This window comes from Crinia signifera, chromosome 11 (assembly GCF_055691185.1).
Source record: "Crinia signifera chromosome 11, ASM5569118v1, whole genome shotgun sequence".
Classification (NCBI taxonomy): Eukaryota; Metazoa; Chordata; class Amphibia; order Anura; family Myobatrachidae; genus Crinia; species Crinia signifera.
In genome coordinates this window covers 75453926-75478550 of record NC_139227.1, presented here as the reverse complement: position 1 = coordinate 75478550, position 24625 = coordinate 75453926, and the positions used below count along the sequence as shown (strand labels likewise).

The 24625-nt window shown below is 49.2% G+C and overlaps 2 long non-coding RNA genes across 4 annotated transcripts in view; both read left to right on the top strand.

The window, feature by feature from the left end:
* Positions 1–18487, top strand: part of LOC146045884 (uncharacterized) — a 191004-nt gene extending 172517 nt beyond the window's left edge. For 2 of the 3 annotated variants that reach the window (XR_014465657.1, XR_014465655.1), the window contains 3 exons: positions 8981–9116; positions 10747–12373; positions 18397–18487. This is a non-coding gene — a long non-coding RNA (uncharacterized LOC146045884). The remainder of the gene's footprint in view (positions 1–8980; positions 9117–10746; positions 12374–18396) is intronic. The other variant, XR_014465656.1, reaches the window with a different exon arrangement.
* Positions 18488–20577: 2090 nt separating this feature from the next.
* LOC146045340 (uncharacterized) lies at positions 20578–22058 on the top strand. Its single transcript, XR_014465418.1, has 2 exons — positions 20578–20654; positions 21058–22058. It is a non-coding gene; the product is annotated as an uncharacterized LOC146045340 (long non-coding RNA).
* The last annotated feature ends 2567 nt before the right edge of the window (positions 22059–24625 follow it).

Below are 24625 nucleotides of genomic sequence, written 5' to 3'. Positions count from 1 at the left end.
TGACTGGGCATTAGGGTGTGCTATACATGGGACAGAGGGATGACTGGGCATTAGGGTGTGCTGTACATGGGGACAGAGGGGTGATTGGGCATTAAGTTGTGCTATACATGGGGACAGAGGGGTGACTGGGCATTAGGGTGTGCTATACATGGGGACAGAGGGGTGACTGGGCATTAGGGTGTGCTATACATGGGGACTCAGGGGTGACTGGGCATTAGGGTGTGATATACATGGGGACAGAGGGGCGACTGGGCATTCAGGTGTGTGTTGTACAAGGTGACAGAGGGGTGACTGGGCATTAGGGTGTGCTATACATGGGGACAGAGGTGTGACTGGGCATTCAGGTGTGTGCTGAACAAGGTGACAGAGGGGTTACTGGGCATTAGGGTGTGCTATTTGTGGGGACAGAGGGGTGTCTGGGCATTAGGGTGTGCTATACATGGGGACAGAAGGGTGACTGGGCATTAAGGTGTGCTATACAAGGGGACAGACGGGTGACTGGGCATTAGGGTGTGCTATACATGGGGACAGAGGGGTGAATGGACATTAGGGTGTGCTGTACATTGGGACAGAGGAGTGAGTGGGAATTAGGGTGTGCTGTACATGGGGACAGAGGGGTGACTGGGCATTAGGGTGTGCTATACATGGGGACAGAGGGGTGACTGGGCATTATTTTTTGTCCTGTACAAGGTGACAGAGGGGTGACTGGGCATTAAGGTGTGCTATACATGGGGGCAGAGGGGTGACTGGGCATTAGGGTGTGCTATACATGGGGACAGAGGGGTGACTGGGAATTAGAGTGTGCTGTACATGGAAACAGAGGGGTGACTGGACATTAGGGTGTGCTGTACATGGGGACAGAGGGGTGACTGGGCATTAGGATGTGCTATACATGGGGACAGAGCGGTGACTGGGCATTAGGGTGTGCTATACATGGGAACAGAGGGGTGACTGGGCATTAGGGTGTGCTATATATGGGAACAGAGGGGTGACTGGGCATTAGGGTGTGCTATACATGGGGACAGTGGGGTGACCGGGCATTAGTGTGTGCTATACATGGGGACAGAGGGGTGACTGGGCATTAGGGTGTGCTATACATGGGGACAGAGGGGTGACTGGGCATTAGGGTGTGCTGTCCATGGGGACAGAGGGGTGACTGGGCATTAGGGTGTGCTGTACATGGGGACAGAGGGGTTACTGGGCATTAGGGTGTGCTGTACATGGGGACAGAGGGGTGACTGGGCATTAGGGTGTGCTGTACATGGGGACAGAGGGGTGACTGGGAATTAGGGTGTGCTATACATGGGGACAGAGGGGTGACTGGGCATTAGGGTGTGCTATACATGGGGACAGAGGGGTGACTGGGCAGTAGGGTGTGCTATACATAGGGACAGAGGGGTGACTGGGCATTAGGGTGTGCTATATGTGGGGACAGAGGGGTAACGGCATTAGGGTGTGCTATACGTGGGGACAGAGCGGTGACTGGGCATTAGGGTGTGCTATACGTGGGGACAGAGGGGTGACTGGGCATTAGGGTGTGCTATACGTGGGGAAAGAGGGGTGACTGGGCATTAGGGTGTGCTATACATGGGGACAGAGGGGTGACTGGGCATTAGGGTGTGCTATACATGGGGACAGAGGGGAGACTGGGCATTTGGGTGTGCTATACATGGGGACAGAGGGGTGACTGGGCATTAGGGTGTGCTATACATGGGGACAGAGGGGTGACTGGGCATTAGGGTGTGCTATACATGGGGACAGAGGGGTGACTGGGCATTAGGGTGTGCTATACATGGGGACAGAGGGGTGACTGGGCATTAGGGTGTGCTGTACATGGGGACAGAGGGGTGACTGGGCATTAGGGTGTGCTGTACATGGGGACAGAGGGGTGACTGGGCATTAGGGTGTGCTGTACATGGGGACAGAGGGTTGACTGGGCATTAGGGAGTTAGATAGAGTGTGAGGGCAGAGACCCTGAGGGGGGGAGTTAGAGAGAGGGTGAGGGCAGAGACGCAGAGGGGGGAGTTAGAGAGAGGGAGAGGACAGAGACGCTAAGGGGGGAGTTAGAGAGAGGGTGAGGGCAGAGACGCAGAGGGGGAAGTTAGAGAGAGGGAGAGGACAGAGACGCTGAGGGGGAGTTAGAGAGAGGGTGAGGGTAGAGACGCTGAGAGGGTAGTTAGAGAGTTAGTGAGGGCTGAGAGGGGAGTTAGAGAGAGAGGGTGAGGGCAGAGACGCTGAGGGGGGAGTTAGAGAGAGGGTGATGGCAGAGACGCTGATGAGGGAGTTAGATAGAGTGTGAGGGCAGAGACCCTGAGGGGGGGAGTTAGAGAGAGGGTGAGGGCAGAGACGCAGAGGGGGGAGTTAGAGAGAGGGAGAGGACTAAGACGCTGAGGGGGGAGTTAGAGAGAGGGTGAGGGCAAAGACGCTGAGGGGGAGTTAGAGAGAGGGTGAGGGCAGAGACGCTGAGGGGGGAGTTAGAGAGTTAGTGAGGGCTGAGAGGGGAGTTAGAGAGAGGGTGAGGGCAGAGACGCTGAGGGGGAGTTAGAGAGAGGGTGAGAACAGAGACGCTGAGAGGGAGGGTAGAGATGCTGAGGGGGGAGTTAGAGAGAGTTAGAGAGTGGGTGAGGGCAGAGATGCTGGGGGGGGCGAGTTAGAGAGCGGGTGAGGGCAGAGACGCTGAGGGGGGAGTTAGAGAGTTTGTGAGGGCAGAGAGGCTGATAGGGGAGTTAGAGAGAGAGGGTGAGGGCAGAGATGCTGAGGGGGGAGTTAGAGAGAGGGTGAGGACAGAGACACAGAGGGGGAAGTTAGAGAGATGGAGAGGACAGAGACGCCGAGGGGGAGTTAGAGAGTTAGTGAGGGCAGCGAGGCTGAGAGGGGAGTTAGAGAGGGTGAGGGCAAAGACGCTGAGGGGGAGTTAGAGAGAGGGTGAGGGCAAAGACGCTGAGGGGGGAGTTAGAGAGAGGGTAAGGGGAGAGACGCTGAGGGGGGAGTTATAGAGTGGGTGAGAGCAGAGAGGGTGAGGACAGAGATGCTGAGGGGGGAGTTAGAGAGAGCAGCAGTGTGGGCATGGATGATGGGGGGTGGTGTGAGCGACGGTAAGGCAGGAGAGAGTGGGGGTGCACTGATAGGCTATTGGCCCGGGGGTGGTATATGTATAACGCTGGGAGGGCATAACTAACTCTCTGCGCTGAAAGGCTATTAGGCTGGGGGGGGGGGTGGTGTGTGTATAACGCTGGGAGTTGGTAACTAACTCCGCCCAGCGTTATACACACACATGATTGACACATCTGTCTAAATATATAAGAGATTATCAGGCTTCATTCCTCCTGTTTAACCAGAGACGCTGAGGGGCGAGTTAGAGAGAGGGAGAGGACGGAGACACTGAGGGGGGAGTTACATAGACTGTGAGGGCAGAGACGCTGAGGGGGGAGTTAGAGAAAGGGTGAGGGCAGAGACGTTTTGGAATTAGTTAGAGAGAGGGTGAGGGCAAAGACGCTAAGGGGGTAGTTAGAGGGAGACTGAGGGTAGAGACGCAGAGGGTGGAGTTAGAGAGAGGGTGAGGGCAGAGATGCTGAGGGGGAGTTAGTGAGAGGGAGAGGACAGAGACGCTGAGGGGGGAGTTAGAGAGAGAGTGAGGGCAGAGACGCTGAGGGGGGGAGTTAGAGAGAGGGTGAGAACAGAGACTCTGAGAGGGAGGGTAGAGATGCTGAGGGGGGAGTTAGAGAGAGTTAGAGAGTGGGTGAGGGCACAGATGCTGGGGGGGAGTTAGAGAGAGAGGGTGAGGGCAGAGAGGCTGAGGGGGGAGTTAGAGATCGGGTGAGGGCAGAGACGCTGAGGGGGGAGTTAGAGAGTTTGTGAGGGCAGAGAGGCTGAGAGGGGAGTTAGAGAGAGAGAGTGAGGGCAGAGATGCTGAGGGGGGAGTTAGAGAGAGGGTGAGGGCAGAGAGACACAGAGGGGGGAGTTAGAGAGATGGAGAGGACAGAGACGCTGAGGGGGGAGTTAGAGAGTTAGTAAGGGCAGCGAGGCTGAGAGGGGAGTTAGAGAGAGAGAGAGGGTGAGGGCAAAGACGCTGAGGGGGAGTTAGAGAGAGGGTGAGGGCAAAGACGCTGAGGGGGGAGTTAGAGAGAGGGTGAGGGGAGAGACGCTGAGGGGGGAGTTATAGAGTGGGTGAGGGCAGAGAGGGTGAGGACAGAGATGCTGAGGGGGGAGTTAGAGAGAGCAGCAGTGTGGGCATGGATGATGGGGGGTGGTGTGAGCGACGGTCAGGCAGGAGAGAGTGGGGGTGCACTGATAGGCTATTAGCCCGGGTGTGGTATATGTATAACGCTGGGAGGGCATAACTAACTCTCTGCGCTGATAGGCTATTAGGCTGGGGGGGGGGTGGTTTGTGTATAACGCTGGGAGTTGGTAACTAACTCCGCCCAGCGTTATACACACAACATGATTGACACATCTGGTTAAATATATAAGAGATTATCAGGCTTCATTCCTCCTGTTTAACCAGAGACGCTGAGGGGCGAGTTAGAGAGAGGGAGAGGACGGAGACGCTGAGGGGGGAGTTACATAGACTGTGAGGGCAGAGACGCTGAGGGGGGAGTTAGAGAAAGGGTGAGGGCAGAGACGTTGTGGAATTAGTTAGAGAGAGGGTGAGGGCAGAGACGCTAAGGGGGTAGTTAGAGAGAGAGTGAGGGTAGAGACGCAGAGGGTGGAGTTAGAGAGAGGGTGAGGGCAGAGATGCTGAGGGGGAGTTAGTGAGAGGGAGAGGACAGAGACGCTGAGGGGGGAGTTAGAGAGAGAGTGAGGGCAGAGACGCTGAGGGGGGAGTTAGAAAGAGGGTGAGGGCAGAGACGCAGAGGGGGAAGTTAGAGAGAGGGAGAGGACAGAGACGCTGAGGGGGAGTTAGAGAGAGGGTGAGGGCAGAGACGCTGAGGGGGGAGTTAGAAAGTTAGTGAGGGCTGAGAGGGGAGTTAGAGAGAGAGGGAGAGGACAGAGACACTGAGGGGGGAGTTAGAGAGAGGGTGAGGAGAGAGACGCTGAGGAGGGAGTTACATAGACTGTGAGGGCAGAGACGCTGAGGGGGGAGTTACATAGAATGTGAGGGCAGCAACGCTGAGGGGGGAGTTAGAGAGAGGGAGAGGACAGAGAGACGCTGAGGGGGGAGTTAGAGAGAGGGTGAGGGCAGAGACGCTGAGGGGGGAGTTAGAGAGAGGGTGAGGGCAGAGACGCTGAGGGGGGAGTTAGATAGAGTGTGAGGGCAGATACCCTGAGGGGGGGAGTTAGAGAGAGGGTGAGGGCAGAGACGCAGAGGGGGGAGTTAGAGAGAGGGAGAGGACAGAGACGCTGAGGGGGGAGTTAGTGAGAGGGTGAGGGCAGAGACGCTGAGGAGGGAGTTACATAGACTGTGAGGGCAGCAACGCTGAGGGGGGAGTTAGAGAGAGGGAGAGGACAGAGAGACGCTGAGGGGGTAGTTAGAGAGAGGGTGAGGGCAGAAACGCTGAGGGGGGAGTTAGAGAGAGGGTAAGGGCAGAGACGCTGATGAGGGAGTTAGATAGAGTGTGAGGGCAGAGACCCTGAGGGGGGGAGTTAGAGAGAGGGTGAGGGCAGAGACGCAGAGGGGGGAGTTAGAGAGAGGGAGAGGACAGAGACGCTGAGGGGGGAGTTAGAGAGAGGGTGAGGACAAAGATGCTGAGTGGGAGTTAAAGAGAGGGTGAGGGCAGAGACGCTGAGGGGGGAGTTAGAGAGTTAGTGAGGGCTGAGAGGGGAGTTAGAGAGAGGGGGTGAGGGCAGAGATGCTGAGGAGGGAGTTAGAGAGAGGGTGAGGGCAGAGACGCTGAGGGGGAGTTAGAGAGAGGGAGAGGACAGAGATGCTGAGGGGGGAGTTAGTGAGAGGGTGAGGGCAGAGACGCTGAGGAGGGAGTTACATAGACTTTGAGGGCAGCGACGCTGAGGGGGGAATTAGAGAGAGGGAGAGGACAGAGAGACGCTGAGGGGGGAGTTAGAGAGAGGGTGAGGGCAGAGACGCTGAGGGGGGAGTTAGAGAGAGGGTGAGGGCAGAGACGCTGATGAGGGAGTTAGATAGAGTGTGAGGGCAGAGACCCTGAGGGGGAAAGTTAGAGAGAGGGTGAGGGCAGAGACGTAGAGGGGGGAGTTAGAGAGAGGGAGAGGACTAAGACGCTGAGGGGGGAGTTAGAGAGAGGGTGAGGGCAAAGTTGCTGAGGGGGAGTTAGAGAGAGGGTGAGGGCAGGGACGCTGAGGGGGGAGTTAGAGAGTTAGTGAGGGCTGAGAGGGGAGTTAGAGAGAGGGTGAGGGCAGAGACGCTGAGGGGGAGTTAGAGAGAGGGTGAGAACAGAGACGCTGAGAGGGAGGGTAGAGATGCTGAGGGGAGAGTTAGAGAGAGTTAGAGAGTGGGTGAGGGCAGAGATGCTGGGAGGGAGTTAGAGAGAGGGTGAGGGCAGAGAGGCTGAGGGGGGAGTTAGAGAGCGGGTGAGCGCAAGGGGACTCAGACGCACTCTGCCCAGGCCGACAACCAAAATGCGATCGCATCATTCTGGGGTGCTGCTGCAGTTTGACACTACCCGTAACTCAGCCTAGCTCGCACCCATATCCTAACTTCCCTGGCACCTGATGTGTCCGGATTACAGGGGTGCCGGACCAGTAGGTGTCGGTAAATAAGTGGTTTACCGTATATGGAAATGTATATAAAATATAACATCAGTTCTGGCCTCCAACCTCCACAGACTAGCCAGCCAGCCAATCATTCGCTATTGATATTATATTTTATATAAATTTTGCAGAAGATGCCTAATTCAGTTTGCACATGATAGTTAATGCAACTGGGTTCAACAATAATAAACCTTTAGATGCTGCTGGAGAATAACGTTGGTCTCAGTGAGTGGTGTAACCCCATTCCCGACCTGGCCCACGTTCCAACTTGTACCTCCTTTGTGGGGGGTTGGGCTCGCACAGCTGATGGATTGCTGTGGGGAACACTGCCTGGATCCCATAAAACAGGTGGCTCCAGTACCTCTCTGCTCCCAGCGGGGACAGCTGGTCCGTGGTCCCGGACTGCAGTAGCTGCACTTCCCACTGGCACAGAGGTCGGGTCTCCAGCTGTGTGAGCACTGTGTGCTGCGATCTTACAGAGACGACTCCACCTTGTTGGCCGTGGCTGCTGGTTTATGCTGTGAATGTAGACCGCAAAATTTAATGGTGGGCACTCTGCTCCAAATGGTGAGGGCACGGCTTGCCAACTAGTTGGGGTCTCCAGACCAATCTTTGTGACACTTTCGCCGCCCTCAGGGTGTTTTTTTGTTTTTATACAGGACGCCTCCCCACTTAAGTGCCGTAGACACAATTTATTTCCAGCATAGAAAACAGGTCTGAATCAGGCTCTCAGTTTGGATTGCATATGATAAGCTGCATGCAATAGTTTATCATGTGCAATCCTTAAGCAGTGCAAACACAGGAGGAGGTGCATTCCACCCCCTGCCTCCATTTGTGATCATATCAAACTGCGATTGTAGTTTAGAAAAACATCAGGACCATCGGTGGCTGTGACGCTGCGACTGCAGCCTGAGTAAGTCTCATCTCTCTCAGGCTTGCAGTTGTAGGTCAGCTTGCGAGACCAAAGAAACTTTGCCTTGCAGCTTAAATGTATATAAGATATAACATCAGTTCTGGCCTCCGTCCTCCCCAGATAAGTCAGCCAAACCCTCGCCATTGATGTTATATTTTATATACATTTTTAGAAAATGCCTGATTCAGTTTGGATTGCACATGACAAGCTGCTCACAGCAGCTTATCATGTGGGATCCTCAAGCAATGCAAATGCAGGAGGAGGTGCATTCCACCCCCTGCCTCCATTTGTGATCCCTGGCTGCTCTACACCGCAAGCACCTCTGCAATCAGCAGAGGTGTTTGTTGTTCTGCCATGTGATCACATGTGCAGAAACCAAACATTGCGCATAATATGGGTTGGATCGTACTTACCCAATCAGGATGAGAGTTGATGTTCCGGTCTCTCGGTCTCCAGTACTTGATGGGCGTTGGAGAACATACCGTAGTTGTTAGTTGAGGGGCGATGTTCTGCCACCTTGTGTAATTCGGGCTGACGGAGAAGCCAGGTGTTCTTCTGGAAGCTGGAAGTTGTTCTGTGGCTACTGATGGAGGTATCGGCTGCTCCTGTGTGAGATGATGTTATACCTCCTGCGCCTGGGGAAGTGATGTTACCTTCACTGTGGCGGCTGCAGGGAGAACCTGGGAGTGAATGGGTCCTGCAGGTGTTCTAACTTCTCCCAATCGATTCCCGTGAAGAATGGATGTTCTCTGATGTTGCCGTTCTCACCCAGACGCATCTCAGGGTCACCACACAGGAGCTGGAAAGAGGAACGTGAGGGCAACTAAGTGTCTGTTCAGCTGCAGTCTGATTCCTTACAGCACATATTTGGGAGACATATTTCTCAAATGATTTTTAGCCTCAAAGAAAATAATCATTATTTTCCCCTAATCAGAGGATGTGTGTCTATGTAGTTTAGTATTCTTTCCCCTAACCTCTAGCTGGTTACTGCTTATCATGGTACCATTGGGGGTCATTCACTGGACTTGATTTGCTTACATTTGAATAGAAACATGGAAAATGCCGGTGCTGTATAACGTGACCAGTGGTGTATGCCAGTGGTACAGTGACTCCTGCAGCAGGCATTGGTCTGGCTTGGAGTTTCTTTTAGCCAACACTTATTTGTGTGTGTCAGGGAGGTGGAGCCAGTAATGTAATCTGACGTATGTAACTACATATAGCTTCCCCATGTACAGCTACATGACCGCTCGTAGAACAACTACATGGCTGATACTAGAGAATGGGGGTTCTGTATAAATAACAGACGCTGACACATTGTTTATGGCCTCTTTGTTACTTGGTGATGAATGCTAAGTAGGGTCTGACACTCACCTCTTCAATGATGTTTCTTGTATTCGGGCACAGATGACAGCCCGCCAAAGCCGAGATGTGGCACTCCTCGGGGGATTTTCCTGTTGTCATCTCGAATAGCACCACACCGAAGGAGTACCAATCCACTCCCGCATCATATGGCCCTCGCTTGATGATCTGTCAATAAAAGGTAACAGTTCACTAAATAACACTTTATAAACAGGAGAGCAGATCTGGGCACAATACGCCTGCCATCAGATGTTACACTGACAAAGACACATCTGGCACCCTGGTTGGGACACATGATATATTTCATACATACAGGCAGAGGCAATGATTTATATTGTTCTTTTATGCAGTGTGTTACATTAGCCTTAATTACGTCACAAGATAATTGGTTTATTACAACAATACTATGAGACCCAGTTATTATTTACTCAATACAAAATATTCCACTTTTATTCATCGTAGTGTAAGTTAACCCCTTCAGTGGTGTTTTTTTTGGGGAGCGCTTCCCAACACCCCCCCCCCCCCCTACTGCATTACCCAGAGCCGAGCAGTGCCGCTGGGCATTCCATCAGCCGCTGCCCGGCCCTGAACCTGGCTGTGTGCGACATGACATTACAAGGTCACACCGCACACAGCCGGGGGAAGGAGGCAAGGCTGGGCAGCTGCTGAAGCCGAGCGTAGCACTGATCTCACTGTGAACTGGAGCATAACCCGTAAAATTCTCGGGAGTGCCAATGAAGGAGTCAAAGGTATAAACCAAACCTGGAAAATCCCCATAGATACAAAAGTTCACTATGAACAACCCCTGCAAAATGATAAGAGGGATTGCCCTGGCTCTGCATTACCCAGCCAGCCACTCATAAACCACCAGTGTAGGAAAACACCTGTGATTGGCTGTCAGTGAAGGCAGATCATGATTAGATGCCATTTAGAACATGAAGCCGCTATTGTTTGTAGCATGCACCTTTATACTGTACAGCCGACCTCTAATTTATTATAGCCTCACCTCTGGGGCAATGTAGCCACGTGTTCCAGCGTAGCCAGAGGTTTTGGGTGTGTTCTCCAACGCCAGCCCGAAGTCGGCGATTTTAATATGGCCGTCATGAAGCAGGATGTTCTCTGGTTTGATGTCTCTGTAATAGGAACAATTTCTTCATTAAGTACTTGTTTGCATGGACAGTATATGAAATACATAATACAGTAAGTGACTAAGGCTGCAGATATGTCCTCAGACACATATTAGGGCAAAGTCTCCTGGCACATCTTAGTTGTGTTATGTTGTGACTAAGAGGCATTTGCTGGCAGATGCTGGATGCTGGCAGAGTTGCACGGGACCTGGGGTCTCACTGGCACTTACTCAGCATGGCGGATTGAGGCTGGCTATATGAGGATACATCTGGAAATGTAGAAAAGTGCATCTCCCAATTGATAAATGCCTGTTCCACATGGCCAGACCAGGGTGCAGTGTGTGCTATGAACAAGGTCCTAAAGCTGAGGGGGCACCAGGCTGCCCCTTATGCTCACTGAGCATGGATGACTGGAACGCCATATGTCTTCCCCAGAAATATGGAGTTTGTGTCTGTGCAGAATATAGCAAATATTATGGCATCAGTGCCAGTTCTTCTGCACATGGGTCTTCTGTGCAGGCAGTAAAATATCTTACCATACCTCTTATTTCTCAGTACACATATTAGCACTGAATGCATCGCAGAGTAATGTTATGTTTATAAGGGTGTAACTACTATGATTTATTTCCCACAATAAGAACAAGTACTAATGCAGCCCTTTTATTTTATGTTTATTTAAACAAGGAAAGAAAGTTAGTTACCGATGGATGAAGCCCATCCTGTGGAAGTGCTGGAGACCGGACACGATCTCGGCAGCGAAGACTCTGTTAAAGAAGAAATGTATCAATATTGTAACATCCCAAATCAGCCGTAGTGTATGGGCAGGATAGAGAGATGCAGTGTAGGATGGGGAATAGTGTAAAGGTGCCCATACACTAGTCCGAATTTGGCTACTTTTCACCTGATTCTGACGGATCGGGCTGAGAAATTGTGTAAAAGTGGCCAAATCGGGTGTGTTTGACATCTGATCCGATACGCGGTCCACTGTGCATCAGATCAAAGGTCGTACCTGCTGCATGTCCGACCTCCAACTCGGACCCACTGCGGGGAGCGGGGTCGCATGTGATACATCACATGTCAAAGGATCGTATGCGATACATCACATGCGATCCTACCGCCTGGGAAGTTTCCGGCCGAAGGGACTGGATGGCCATACTCTGCTGCAAGAAGAAGCGCATGGCCACCTTAACAGCTATAGAAAAGGCAGAAGAAAATACAGGTAGGATAAAGTCATAGTAGGAAAAGGCAAAGGGTTAGTTGTATGAGCAGTGATAAGGGAGGAGCAATGAGCCAGAGGAAAATTGGTCTATGGCAACCAATCCTCTACTCTGTATAATTTCATACTATGCAAATTCCAGGCGTTAAGGTGCGTACACACGGTACGATTTATGTTCCGTATGATATTATATACTATTTCCCAGGAAAGTCCCAGTGGTCAGAAGCATAAGATTTGTGCTTATAATAACATACAGTGTGCATAAGATATCACATACGATATGACGTCACAGCTATACTACACTATACATCTTATGCTTTCTAGCCAGAATTGAGTTGCATGTTCACCCGATCAGCTTCCTGCCAGACGACCGGTGGGAGCGTGCATCGTACGTCAGATAGTGCGTACACACGGGAAGATATAGTGCACTATCTAGCATGCTATTCACAACTAGCTAGCTAGATTGTGCACTATATCTTACCGTGTGTACGCACCTTTACTTCAGTGCTGATTGGTTGCCATGGGCCACTTCTCTTCTGGCTCACTTCCTTATCACTGCATCATACCTATACCCCAAAGTGATGGGAGTCCAACAAGGAATAACATATATTGTACAGTGAATGTAAGTATGTGTGTTTGCTCATTTCCTAGACTGTAAGCTCCTATAGGATTTTGTCTTGCACACAGTCACACAGTTATACACCAGATTATGCATAGATCTTACGTTGCAGCTGTAGACTCAAGACGCCCTCTTGATTGCAGCAGGTCGAATAAGTCTCCTCCGTTGGCGTAGTCCATGACGAATGCCAGGATGTTCTCGGTCTGGAAGGTCAGGAGGCCATGTACTAAGAAGGGGCTCCCAGATGTTGATTGTAGGGCCCTGGTCTCAATCCTTGTCTTCTCTTTTTCTCTCTCTGACAGTCCCTCGTTGTTCACGACCTTTATGGCGACATCCGTCTTGGTGGAGATATCACGCGCCAGCAGGACCACTCCATAGCCGCCCTCTCCTAACTCACGGCTGATCTTGTACCTGTCCATGAAGAGAGGTTCCTCCTTGTCTGGTGGTGAGACGCTGCTTGGTCCTTGTGGAGCAAAGTAAGAGACATGATGAAATTATTGGGTACTTATGTAATATCTGGGCTCCCGTTTTTCTTATGAGACCACGTCCGCTCGCCACGCTTCGGGAACGGTGGCTCGCTGCGCTCGCCACACTATATAATATCAACTCCATGCGTAGTTGGATAGTAGGGGTATGAAAAAATGGGGTGCATTTAACATGGGAGCCCAGATAATACATAAGTACCAATTATTGTTTAACAGCTAAACACACAGTAATATGATGATAACTGAAGTGGGAATACTGGGACCACAACATAAAACACACTGTAGGGTTTTACAAAGCTGAATATACTTATAGCTAATCGGAAACGCCAGACATCATTGTACAGTAACCTCAAGCTCCTAACTACACTTTTAATGTACACAGTGGGGCAGATGTATGATGGAGGCCATAACATTTTTTAAATAATGGGCAAATGTATTAATCCCCCCCAGGCGATAAGGAGAGCTGTTGTGCCCAGCTCCCCAGGCAGACCTGCACATGCGCATGTCTGGTCTGGCCTCTCTGCCCTTCCCCTGTTTGGTCCGGCCTCTCTTCCCTTCCCCTGTCTGGTCTGGCCTCTCTGCCCTTCCCCTGTCTGGTCTGGCCTCTCTGCCCTTCCCCTGTCTGGTCCGGCCTCTCTGCCCTTCCCCTGTCTGGTCCGGCCTCTCTGCCCTTCCCCTGTCTGGTTCAGTCTCTCTGCTCTATCCCTGCGTGGTTTGGACTCTCAAGCTCTGTCTGATCCAGGCTCTCTGCCCTTCCCTTGTTAACAGCAGTGCATTAGCCCTTCCCCCTTCTTGTGTCGACTTTCTGTCCTTCTACAGCTACCACCAATGTTTTCTATGTGCCCTCAGACTTCAGACACAGTATTGCCCTGCACCTTGATCACTTTTGAGTTTAATAATTTTGTTGCGTAACTGAATAGTGCCTATTTGATATTGTAGGAATGGAGCATGTTCATTTATGTGTTTTAAGGAACTGGTAGTGATGCATTCTCATGCAAATTTAAGCAGGGAAATGATTGCTAGTGATCGAAAGGATTGCCTGGGGTTCTAGTGACCAAGCCAATTCCTCTGAGCTAATCCTGTAGTTACTGGCCATACCGTTCTGGCACTAATCACATCGCCTGTAGTACATTTGTAATGGCATTGAGCTACAATAGATGCCAACCATTACATTCGCCTGATGGGCCCTTCATGTCCAAGTTTGACACTGGATATAATGCGTTTTGTTGTATTACTTTTTATAACCTACCAAAATGTCCTATAAACAGCATGAAAGGGTTTGCATCTGTATTCCTATATGTGAAATTCATGTTAACATACATTACTTTAAATTAAATATCTAATATTGTACCAAGTCCATAATTAAATGAAGGGAAAAAAACGCCATGACACCATGGGGGGAAGGGGGGGGGGGGGATTTACTAAGATGTGTATTCTACTTCACATGTGATGTTGCTATGGGCAACCAATCAGATCCTGTCTTCTAGAGGATGCTAAATAAATAAGAAGTAGATTTTGATTGGTTGCCTATAGCAACATCACATGTGAAGTAGCATACACATCTTAGTAAATTTCCCCCCATGAGTCATTACACCGGGTGACACCAGCCCTACATTCTTCAGTTATCACCATGGCTGTCTTCCCCAGGGGGGTTGGGCTGTCAAGTATAAATGCAGACACCACCATCCTGGGTATTACCACCTTTAGTGCCAGTAAACCTAGAGCTATTCTGTAAACCCCCTGATGTTTGTGTGTGGGGTTAATAAAGTAATAATCATAGTAATGTTAGGATTAGGCTAGGTAAAGGTAGAAGAACATTCATACTGTGTTTTCATTGTGTAAATGACCCCGCGAATGCCGGCATATGCCTGTCACCAAACTGAGCTATACTGTAGGTTACAGCACCTTTGTAGTTGTGCACCTTTCTCCATAAATATTACAGTAGTTTTACTAATCCATTTTTTTGAGACTGTCTTTATCTGAATAACTGTAGTAACCAATGAAGTGAATATAAATTACATATAAAACATTATTTATATTTTTTTTATATAAACAATATTCAACTTTGCCAATGTGAAAATGAACTACAGTGCAAGGACATCCAACTACATTTCCGCTTACCTGGTCTTGGCTGATCTTCATCCGGGTCTTTAGCCTCGCTTGCTGCTCTCTTTCTCTCTTCCAGCGATTCCTCCTCTCTGGATTTTCTTGATGAAGTGTTCTTCACTGTCTTCTGGTCTTTCTCCTGCATCTTGCTGCTGGACTCCTCAGGTGCTTCCTTTTCAGGCTTTCTTGATGTCTCCTTCCTGCACCTCTTCTTTCCGGCCATCTCCTCTGTGTTCTGGTCTGTCTTCTGTATCTTGCCGCTGGGTTCCTCCTCAGGTGCTTCCTTTTCAGGCCTTCTTGAGGTCTCCTTCCTTCTCCTCTTCTTCCCGACCATCTCCTCCATCTTCTGATCCGGCTCCTGCATCTTCCGACGGGTACACCTGATCCGATATGTCAACTTACCTCTGCTGATCTGGCTCCTGCGTCTTCCGACGGGTACACCTGATCCAATCAGTCGACTTACCTCTCCTGATCCGGCTCCTGCGTCTTCCGACGGGTACACCTGATCCAATTGGTCGGTTTACCTTTCCTGATCTGGCTCCTGCGTCTCCCGACGGGTACACCTGATCCAATAAGTTGACTTACCTCTCCTGATCTGGCTCCTGCGTCTTCCGACGGGTACACCTGATCCAATTGGTCAATTTACCTTTCCTGATCTGGCTCCTGCGTCTTCCGACGGGTACACCTGATCCAATTGGTCAATTTACCTTTCCTGATCTGGCTCCTGCGTCTTCCGACGGGTACACCTGATCCAATTGGTCAATTTACCTTTCCTGATCTGGCTCCTGCGTCTTCCGACGGGTACACCTGATCCAATTGGTCAATTTACCTTTCCTGATCTGGCTCCTGCGTCTTCCGACGGGTACACCTGATCCAATAAGTTGATTTACCTCTCCTGATCTGGCTCCTGCGTCTTCCGACGGGTACACCAGATCCAATTGGTCAATTTACCTTTCCTGATCTGGCTCCTGCGTCTTCCGACGGGTACACCTGATCCAATTGGTCAATTTACCTTTCCTGATCTGGCTCCTGCGTCTTCCGACGGGTACACCTGATCCAATTGGTCAATTTACGTTTCCTGATCTGGCTCCTGCGTCTTCCGACGGGTACACCTGATCCAATTAGTCGATTTACCTCTCCTGATCTGGCTCCTGCGTCTTCCGACGGGTACACCTGATCCAATAAGTTGATTTACCTCTCCTGATCTGGCTCCTGCGTCTTCCGACGGGTACACCAGATCCAATTGGTCAATTTACCTTTCGTGATCTGGCTCCTGCGTCTTCCGACGGGTACACCTGATCCAATTGGTCAATTTACCTTTCCTGATCTGGCTCCTGCGTCTTCCGACGGGTACACCTGATCCAATTGGTCAATTTACCTTTCCTGATCTGGCTCCTGCGTCTTCTGACGGGTACACCTGATCCAATAAGTCGATTTACCTCCCCTGATCTGGCTCCTGCGTCTTCCGACGGGTACACCTGATCCACTAAGTCGATTTACCTCTCCTGATCTGGCTCCTGCGTCTTCCGACGGGTACACCTGATCCAGTAATTGGCTTTCTGTCTCCTGAAATCGCTTTTTCTCCCCTTCTCAATCCTCTGCTTGCGCTGCTGCTTCCTCCTCTGATGCTGTCTGCTGCAGAGATGCCAGTTGGAAAATAACTGCCACTCTCAGCTATGAAAGTGTATAGCTTGGGTCATGTGACCAGCTTGCTGCTCTCCCATATACACTCTATAGTATCCATGCTAATGGGTCTAATTTTATTTTTAGGATTTCTAAGTTGCTATAACTTACCCTGTTAATGTTATTTGTGCCTAATTTCAGTGAGATCCTATGTACATGTTCCTAATTTATAATCTAACTGCAAGAAAGGAACATTAAATGTACATAAATGTATGGCTGTAACTATTTCATCAACATAATACAATAGAATACAGCCCTCCGGGGTAGTGATAATCAGGTGCCTATGTTATTTCACTTTTAAATACATCTACTAAAATATCTGTTTTATAGGGATGGCCATCGTTGCCATTGCCATCGGTGGCAATTCTGCAACTGGCCATCGATAGTGCTAAACTATGCAATGGATGTCCATCGATATTTTTACATATCGATGGTCATCCATTGTGTTTGATTGATTGGGCTGTGGTCCAATCAAAACACGGGGGACGGGGCTTCGCTGGTGTCAGTGGGCAGAGCTATGCTCTGTGTCCCGGCGCTTTAAAAAAAAAAGGCAAACATTGTTTTGCTGTTTCATCGATGGAGGGAAACCATCTGGTTTTCCCCCATCTATGGCTAAAGTATTCGACATTGGCCATGAACCATCGATGATTTGGAATCATCGATGGTCAATGGCCATCCGTACTGTTTTACTTTTGTCTGTATTGACATGTGAGAGGGGAGTTAGGGATGGGAGTGGGGGAATAACAGATCCCCCAGCACGACCCCTTCCATCAGGTACAAGAGCATCTGCTCTTGGGCTTCCCCCTGTTTATGATTGTAGTCACCTGTGTTGAACTAGATAATTGATGAGAAAGCTGTTTCACTGCAGGTAACTGCACCTGGGAAGTCCGGGAGCAGAGCTTTCTGTACCTGATGGAAGGGTCCTATTGGACGGTCTGGGTACAAGTGTATAGTGTTCTTCCTGTAACTGGGAAAGTGCTGCTTAAGCGGATAGCCTTTGGTGACCAGTGAGACAGTCAGAGGGCTTTGTGTCTGACTGAAGTGATTTGGCATAGATGGATTGAGAGATATTTTATATAACACATATAGGACATCACCATCTCTACACTTAGGCCCTGATTCTGGTTGACTCGGTAAGCTGTGAAACTCGCAGCGTACCGAGTCCCAGAGGGCCTGCCCCTGCCGAATCGCCACCATATCACCTTGCAACCATGCGAGGGGAAGTGTCACGAATACACATACCCTCTCATGTGCCCGCAGCAGGAGAAATCATTTGATGATCACCGACCATCGAATGACTTATCCAGGCCACGCAAATATAAGTCAGTGGCCGGCCGAAACCAGGACAAACGGCTGACGTCATCCGCCTGCCCGACGTCATGTGACGTCAGCCGTCCAACCCTGGCACACCACCTCCTGCACGCAATCCCATGGGGACGGCCATGAAATGCTGAGCGTTCCCATGGTGGACACCCTACTCTGCTGCCCCACTCCCCTGGCCCACATTGGTCAGTGTGAACTGATCAGTCGCTGAGTTCAGTCGCCCAGGGACCCTGCACATGCGCATAATTCATTATGTGCATGCACGGAAAAAAACCATCGCTGGACCACGTGGGGGTGCAAATGAACAATATGACCCCCTTACTGTAACATTCATTTCTTATAGAGGAGCATTGCTTCCCATTTCCAGTGCTTGGGACAAGCTAACGTCGCACAATTTACAGGTCTCCTCACAGAAACACAAGTGAAATCCTAAGAATCATCTGTAGATATTTTATAATGTGTCAGTGAGTAATGAATATGCCTGTGCTCCAGCAAGGACATATGGAAAACATGCACTGCCAGTGTATGCAGAGGACTAGATCTGAGAACACTATAGTAAAGTGATTGTGCGCCCCTCTATCCCTGTTTCCCATTTCCACATATAAAATGCTGAAAGGGTGTTTCTTACAGAAATCCATGAAAAAAAGATGATAAATTGGTTAAAAATTTATTTTATTATTACATATAAAGCAGTTGGGAAGAGTGAGGTAGAAAGTATTTTTAAGTCCCAGATACTAGTCACCTTTCTCTGATGGTGGCAATAAGTGAGTTTCTGTTGCCCCAATAATAGGTAATAGACAATCCACCTTATTGCTGCATGTTAGTAACTAGACCCCTAGGTTGTGCACTATAGTCAGTATTGTATAAATAGTGCAGTAATAACCTTTATCTATGTTACCCAGGTCTACACGAGTATAACGGGTGAGCAGCCGGCCACCTATGTGTACACCGAATATGTGCTGCACCTGGACCTGTTCTAGCATTATATCAGAGGTGAGTTGTTAGGTAACATATAGGTTTTCTGTGTCCTTCTTCCCTTCTGTCTCCTTACCCCTCACAGCCATTAACCTGGGGCAGAGGGAGAGTGTGTGAGATCTGTAGAGAGAGAGATGGCGACCATGAGCACAGACAGATAAAGGGCCTGATTCAGTCCTGTTCGCTAAGCTGCATATACTTCCAGCCTAGCGAACAGGTAAGCGCCGGCTGTCGGACAGATCAAAAATAAATAGGAGCCGTCTGTGGCGGATATGATACTGAGACCTGCAAATGCAATGGGTAAGGAAGATCAGTCAAAGACAGAATGAAAATCAGTGACAACAATTGTTTCCCCCACAAACAATACATTTTTATTTCATTGATTTTCTTCTGCAAAAGTGTGTACCAGCCAGGATTATTGAGCCAGCAATTGGGGCGTTGCAGAGTCAGGCGGGGAATTCATGTGTTCTGTCTGCTGCCTGCTTATGCCGACAAGTGTGTCCAGTCTCTCTCTCTCTCTCTCTCTGCCCCAACTCTCTCTCTCTCTCTCTCTCTCTCTCTGGACGGGATGTACAAAGCATTGGCGGTACATCCCACTGACCATCGCATATGTAGATGATGTAGTTTGGAATGTCCATTCGGTTTCTTGTCTGCTCCCCCTAATAGCTCACTTTATCAGAGCATCAAGCGCTGTCACGCACCGGAGGATGTTTCTCCTCCATGAAAGTGGCATGGGCGTCTCTATGAAATGCTGGGCATTCCCATGGGAACGCAGCCAGGCCGATGCCTACTTGGGGTTCTCTATGCTTAACCATTGTTTCTGCCAGGGCTACACTATTCTTGCACCCGTTAATAAGCAGTATGGCCCTTATTCTGGTTGGCTCGCAAAGCAGTGTTATTTTGCTTCTTTGTGAGCTTTGTAGCACCGCCCAAATGCCCACACCCCGCTATTCGCATATTTTCCCAAAATCATTCGATGGTCGATTTCTGAAGCGCTCACTCCCTGGTGACTTTATTTAGTGGCACCCTGCTCCGTGAACATTGTGGGCAGCTGACATTCGGTGACGTCTGCTGCTGGCCCCCGGAAGGCAAGTAGCCACCCCCGTTCACTTGCTGATGCCCAGCATTTCCTGGGTGCATCCAATATTTTTGTGAGTACGCCCAGGAAACCCTGCGAAGGCCCCCTGCCCGCCTACTGTATGCCCACCCCGCTACGAGCACCTCGGAGACTATGCAAATCTCCGAGGACGCCCGCAGAGAAGACCGACTGATTAGATGTTTTCTTAAAGTAAACAAATGTATTCTACAATTCTACTGTATTATGTTACAACCAATGAACATTCTTATTGTACTCTTAATTAATCACTTTAAATTGAACACATTCAAATATCTGTACCATTTAATAACTCTCTATTCAACCTTTTGCTGTAACACCTAAGTGCTTAAATATCTATATGATTGCGCAATAATATGCAAACAAACTTACAAATCTTAAACTCTAAATAAGCGCTTTTGCCCTTTTTTTTAGCCCTGACCCAATGTTCACAGTTCCGTAAAGCTGCAAGCAACTCAGAGTATGCTAAAGTGCAGATGAAGGTAAGTTTTAGGCTGTTCAACAGAGCTGTCACTTAAGTTTCTATGCTCCACTCCACACAAGGTGAAATGGTTCTCCCAAATATATCATAGACCATGGATCTTCAATGGCCCCCCAGATGTTGTGAAACTACATGTTCCAACATGCATTGCCACATTTTTTTCCTATAAGAGCATGCCAAAACTGTCAGGGCATGCTGGGACATGTAGTTCCACAACATCTGGAGGGCCACAGGTTGAAGACCTGTGTCATAGACCATTGTAAGTCTCCGGCCTGTGCTGAGCACCCTAGGGCTAGCTAGACAGCATAAGGCAAGGGTCCTAAAGCCGCCAGATTCCTGCTATGGTACCATAGACCCTGGCTGCTACAGGCATTTGCAATAGCATGATCAGAGACTATAAGCAGCTAATACAATGTAGTTTTATATGCATGTCCACTTGGTAGTAAATGTAATGGGAGTTGATGGAAACTTTTTCTCTCCCCCAGGTCTCTGGAGCGTGTACCCAGCCGATCCCATCATCGTACCACTTATGGTCTCTCCAGTTGTTTCCTTCCCAGGATTTCACCTTTCACCTGCAGGTGTCACCTCCGGTAAGCCGTTCTGATCTACTCACCAGTGTCCTTAGTGCATTTACAACCAATACTCAGCCATCAGCTTGGATTACACTGCGCCAGTCTTCCCAGAAACCAGACACCGATTATGCTACATTGCCAGTATTAGTGTAAGGTCATTAGGCAATAGATGCGCCTTCTAGCACCTGACATCCCCCTCTATTGTCTGATACTTGTGCAGTGTCCATGTGTCATACGCAGGAGTCTTCTCTAACTGTCCCTCTTTCTGTCTCTCAGGGAGCAGCAGGATGCTATGACACTTCTCTGGATCCTTCACAAGTTACAGACTATTATTTCAGTTTTTACCGACTCTGAGACTGACGCGCTCGTTGAACAGCTGGAACAAAACACATTTCTCCTTTTTTTTTTTATTGTTGCACAGAAAACTTGCCCGTGCCCCTCCCCCTCCATGCCCCCCAGACTGCGGGCATCCCTGGGGTGACCCAAACTCCTCACTGGCTGTTCAACACTGGACCAAACCAAGCAGCACTGGAATCAACTGGGCACAACTGGAAATCAGTAAACCATCACACTGGAGACACAGAGAACGATCCCCACGCAAGAAAAATGTGATTTCCATAGTCCAATAATGGGGAATGTAAAGGCTGAGGATGGGTGCAGCTTCTCCCCCCATGCTAATGATTTTCTGTATGTTAATCTGTGACCCTCCCAATCCTTGATTGAAGTTACCAGGAAGACCCCATCTCCGATTGTTGTTAACCATCTCCGCAAGCTGTGTAGCTCAGCAGTCTGACCTGTTAGCTGCTGCCACTAAGCGAGAGGCTGCACAAGCCGTTTTACGTTACTGAGATATCTTTGTGCTCTATTGTATTTTATGTGAATCCTTTTTTTTTTTTTTTGGTTCTTGTTTGTTTTGTATTTAATTCTCTAACCACAAAAGTGCACTTAATCTTAACATGGCGCGAGGACCAATATTGTGCCTCAAAAAGAAGGGGGGCAGTCATTAGTGCCAGATAGTGAATCTGCCCTCCCTAAACTGGGCACGCGGCGCGCTAGCGCTGCGCAAAAAGATGAAGTGGTGACTTTATTATTAAGGACCCAGATACAAGACCCCCGATCGGTCTTTCTGACGTCATTTCTGCTCTTAATGTTACAATCCTGTAAGTATGGTTTTCTTACAGTTAATAAGACACTAATCGCATTGTAGCATTTTAACCCGTCCATGACTGGAGGTCCAGGCCTATAGTATTGGAAGGGTTAAACTGCCATTTTAGCTGGACCTATGAGCTCAAAGCATTTTTAATATTTGTTTTTATTAAATTTCCCAATTTGTATTTTTATTTCCCTTGCTACTCTCCTTGCGCTGTTATCCCCTTCCTCTTACCCTGTTCTTTGGGTCTGAAGTAAAATATATATATATATCTTGTCTGCATATAAATCCCCAAAATATAAATAATGATTTGTCCTGTGACTGGTGTTTTGTGACTGCAGAAACATTGATTTTGGAGGCACTGTGGACGCACACCACATAACACTACAGATAAAGGGGTTATTCTGGTTGATTCGCAAGGCTGCAAATTCACAGCCTTGTGAGTCCACCAAACCCGGTCTTGCGAATGGTGGCCCGGCCACCACCCATTCGCAAGGGCTATTCCCTCGCAGGGCCTGCAAATGGATGTTACACATCAGCTGACCCCCACAAGGGAGAATAGCCGCTGCCCGTCTGTCAGGGTTTTAGCAGTCGGGATTCCGACGTTGATGTAATTACTGTCGGAATCCTGACTGCCGCTCAGTCATCCGGCACCTATAAAGACAACCTGGTGCCACTGGGGAACAGAATATAAATCAGAAGCCACAGAATGTTGCTGTGACCCCTTACTGCGCCAAGCCATCACCCTGCCAGAATAAGCCTTGTAGGCTTGGGTTTGCTCTGCTTAACTGAACCAGTTGCTGATGTTGTTGCTGTTGATTGTAGGTTACTATTATTCTTATTGCGTAGATTTTTGATAGACTTATACAATAATGAGTTTATCATATGTATGACCTTTGAGTATAAATAACCCTGTTCCAATATAAACAGGAGATTGTTATCTGATATAATACAATATTCATTTAATAATATGTATGGACAAACTCCCTTTCATTGAAATCACATTGGTCAGGTGGAGAATGTGAAGGAAAGCTGTGAGACTGGAGACCAAGGAGCATTTTATTCACCTAACAGATAAAGTTATAGACATGCCCAAGGCAGGAAATGCTACAAGATAATAGCCAATAATAAAGGCCAAGTGCTCTGATGTCCCACTGTAGGATCAGTGGTGAAATGGAAGCTATGTCCTGCTGCCTAGACCAAGCCGCCCATCACTAGTCAGCGCTAGAGCCAGGAGACTGGTGAGAGATCCACAGGGTAGCCGACTATTATTATAGGAGGACCTACAGAGCTCAGTGCCTCAGGTGGGAGTGAGGATGCACCAGTCAGCAATATGAAAAGCTCTGCACACAACTGGCCTGTATGGGAGGGTGGCTAGAAAGAAGCCATTATTAGAGAGACTGCATCAAAGCACATCTGGATTTGCAGAAAACATCAAAGAGACTCAGATACAATGAGCCAGATGTATCAATCTTCAAAGGTGATAAAACAGAGAGAGATAAACAGCCAGCCAATCAGATCCTACCTGCCATGTTACAGGCTGGGTTAGAAAAATGACAGGTTGGAGGTTATTGTATGGCTCTTTATCACTCCCCACTTTATCACTTTTTGAAGCTTGATACATCTGGTCCAATGTGAGATAAGGGTTTGTGGTCCCATGAACCAACAATTAAGCTTTGTTTCCTCATCTATAAATGCTCTGGGTGGCACACAGCAAATGAATTACAGATTCCTCAGCAAGCACCATCCTAACTGTGACTTATGGGGTGGGGACATTCTGTATTATCATGGGGATGCGTTTCTTCAGTGGGGACTGGGCAGCTTAGAAGGATAACCTTTTAGGGCACAGGTCTTCAACCTGTGGCCCTCCAGATGTTGTGGAACTACATTTCCCAGCATGCCCTGACAGTTTTGGCATGCTCTTGTAGAAAAAAATGTGGCAATGCATGCTGGAACATGTAGTTTCACAACATCTGGAGGGCCATAGGTTGAAGACCCATGTTTTAGGACAACCTGATACAAGGCCAAAGCAATACTGACATTGCTGAACAACAAAAAAGTAATTACCCTGCAACTGTGATACCCCCAAACTATCGGCCAATCACTTTGTTGTTTACATTTCTGGTTATAGTTTGTTTAACATCAGTAATTGGTACTTGTGTAGTTTCACAGTGCCACTACGCGCACAGTCTGTGTCTGAAACTTGGCAGCCTGCCAGAAGCTCTGTGTAACTGTGCGCGTGCCGCTCTAGCTGTTCTCAGCGCAGCGCGTGGCTGCTTTCCCTATGTAAGCTACGTTATCAGCGCTGCCCAGCGCTGACAGGTCACTGTGGTACTTGTAGTTCCACAGTGAAATAGGCAGTCCTGCGCACCGCTGACAACGGGGGCACGTAAACTGGACACCCCGGCAATTTAGACGCTAAAGCATCTAAATCCAGACTCCCTGAACTGTACACCCCGGCGATTTAGATGCTAAAGCGTCTAAATCCAGACTCCCTGCAAACCACTAAGATGGGGGCATCTAAATTTAGACGCTAAAGCGTCTGAATTTAGTAGGGTCTAGGGGTACACTATTAAACCTGTTCACAATGACACTAGTCGACGTAACAGCTGTCGACCTTGTTAATTCCGCTATCCACGCCAACCCGAAGCGTGGCGAGTGCAGCGAGCCCGCGAGGGGCGGCGGTACGCGTCCTACGACCTTTTCATACCCCCACTATCCATGTCGCGTGGAATTGATTTTATAAAGTGTGGCCACCGAGCCCGAAGCGTGGCGAGCGCAGCGAGCCCCGCGCGGGGACGCGGATACCTGTGAAGCCCGCAAGGGGACGCGGATACCT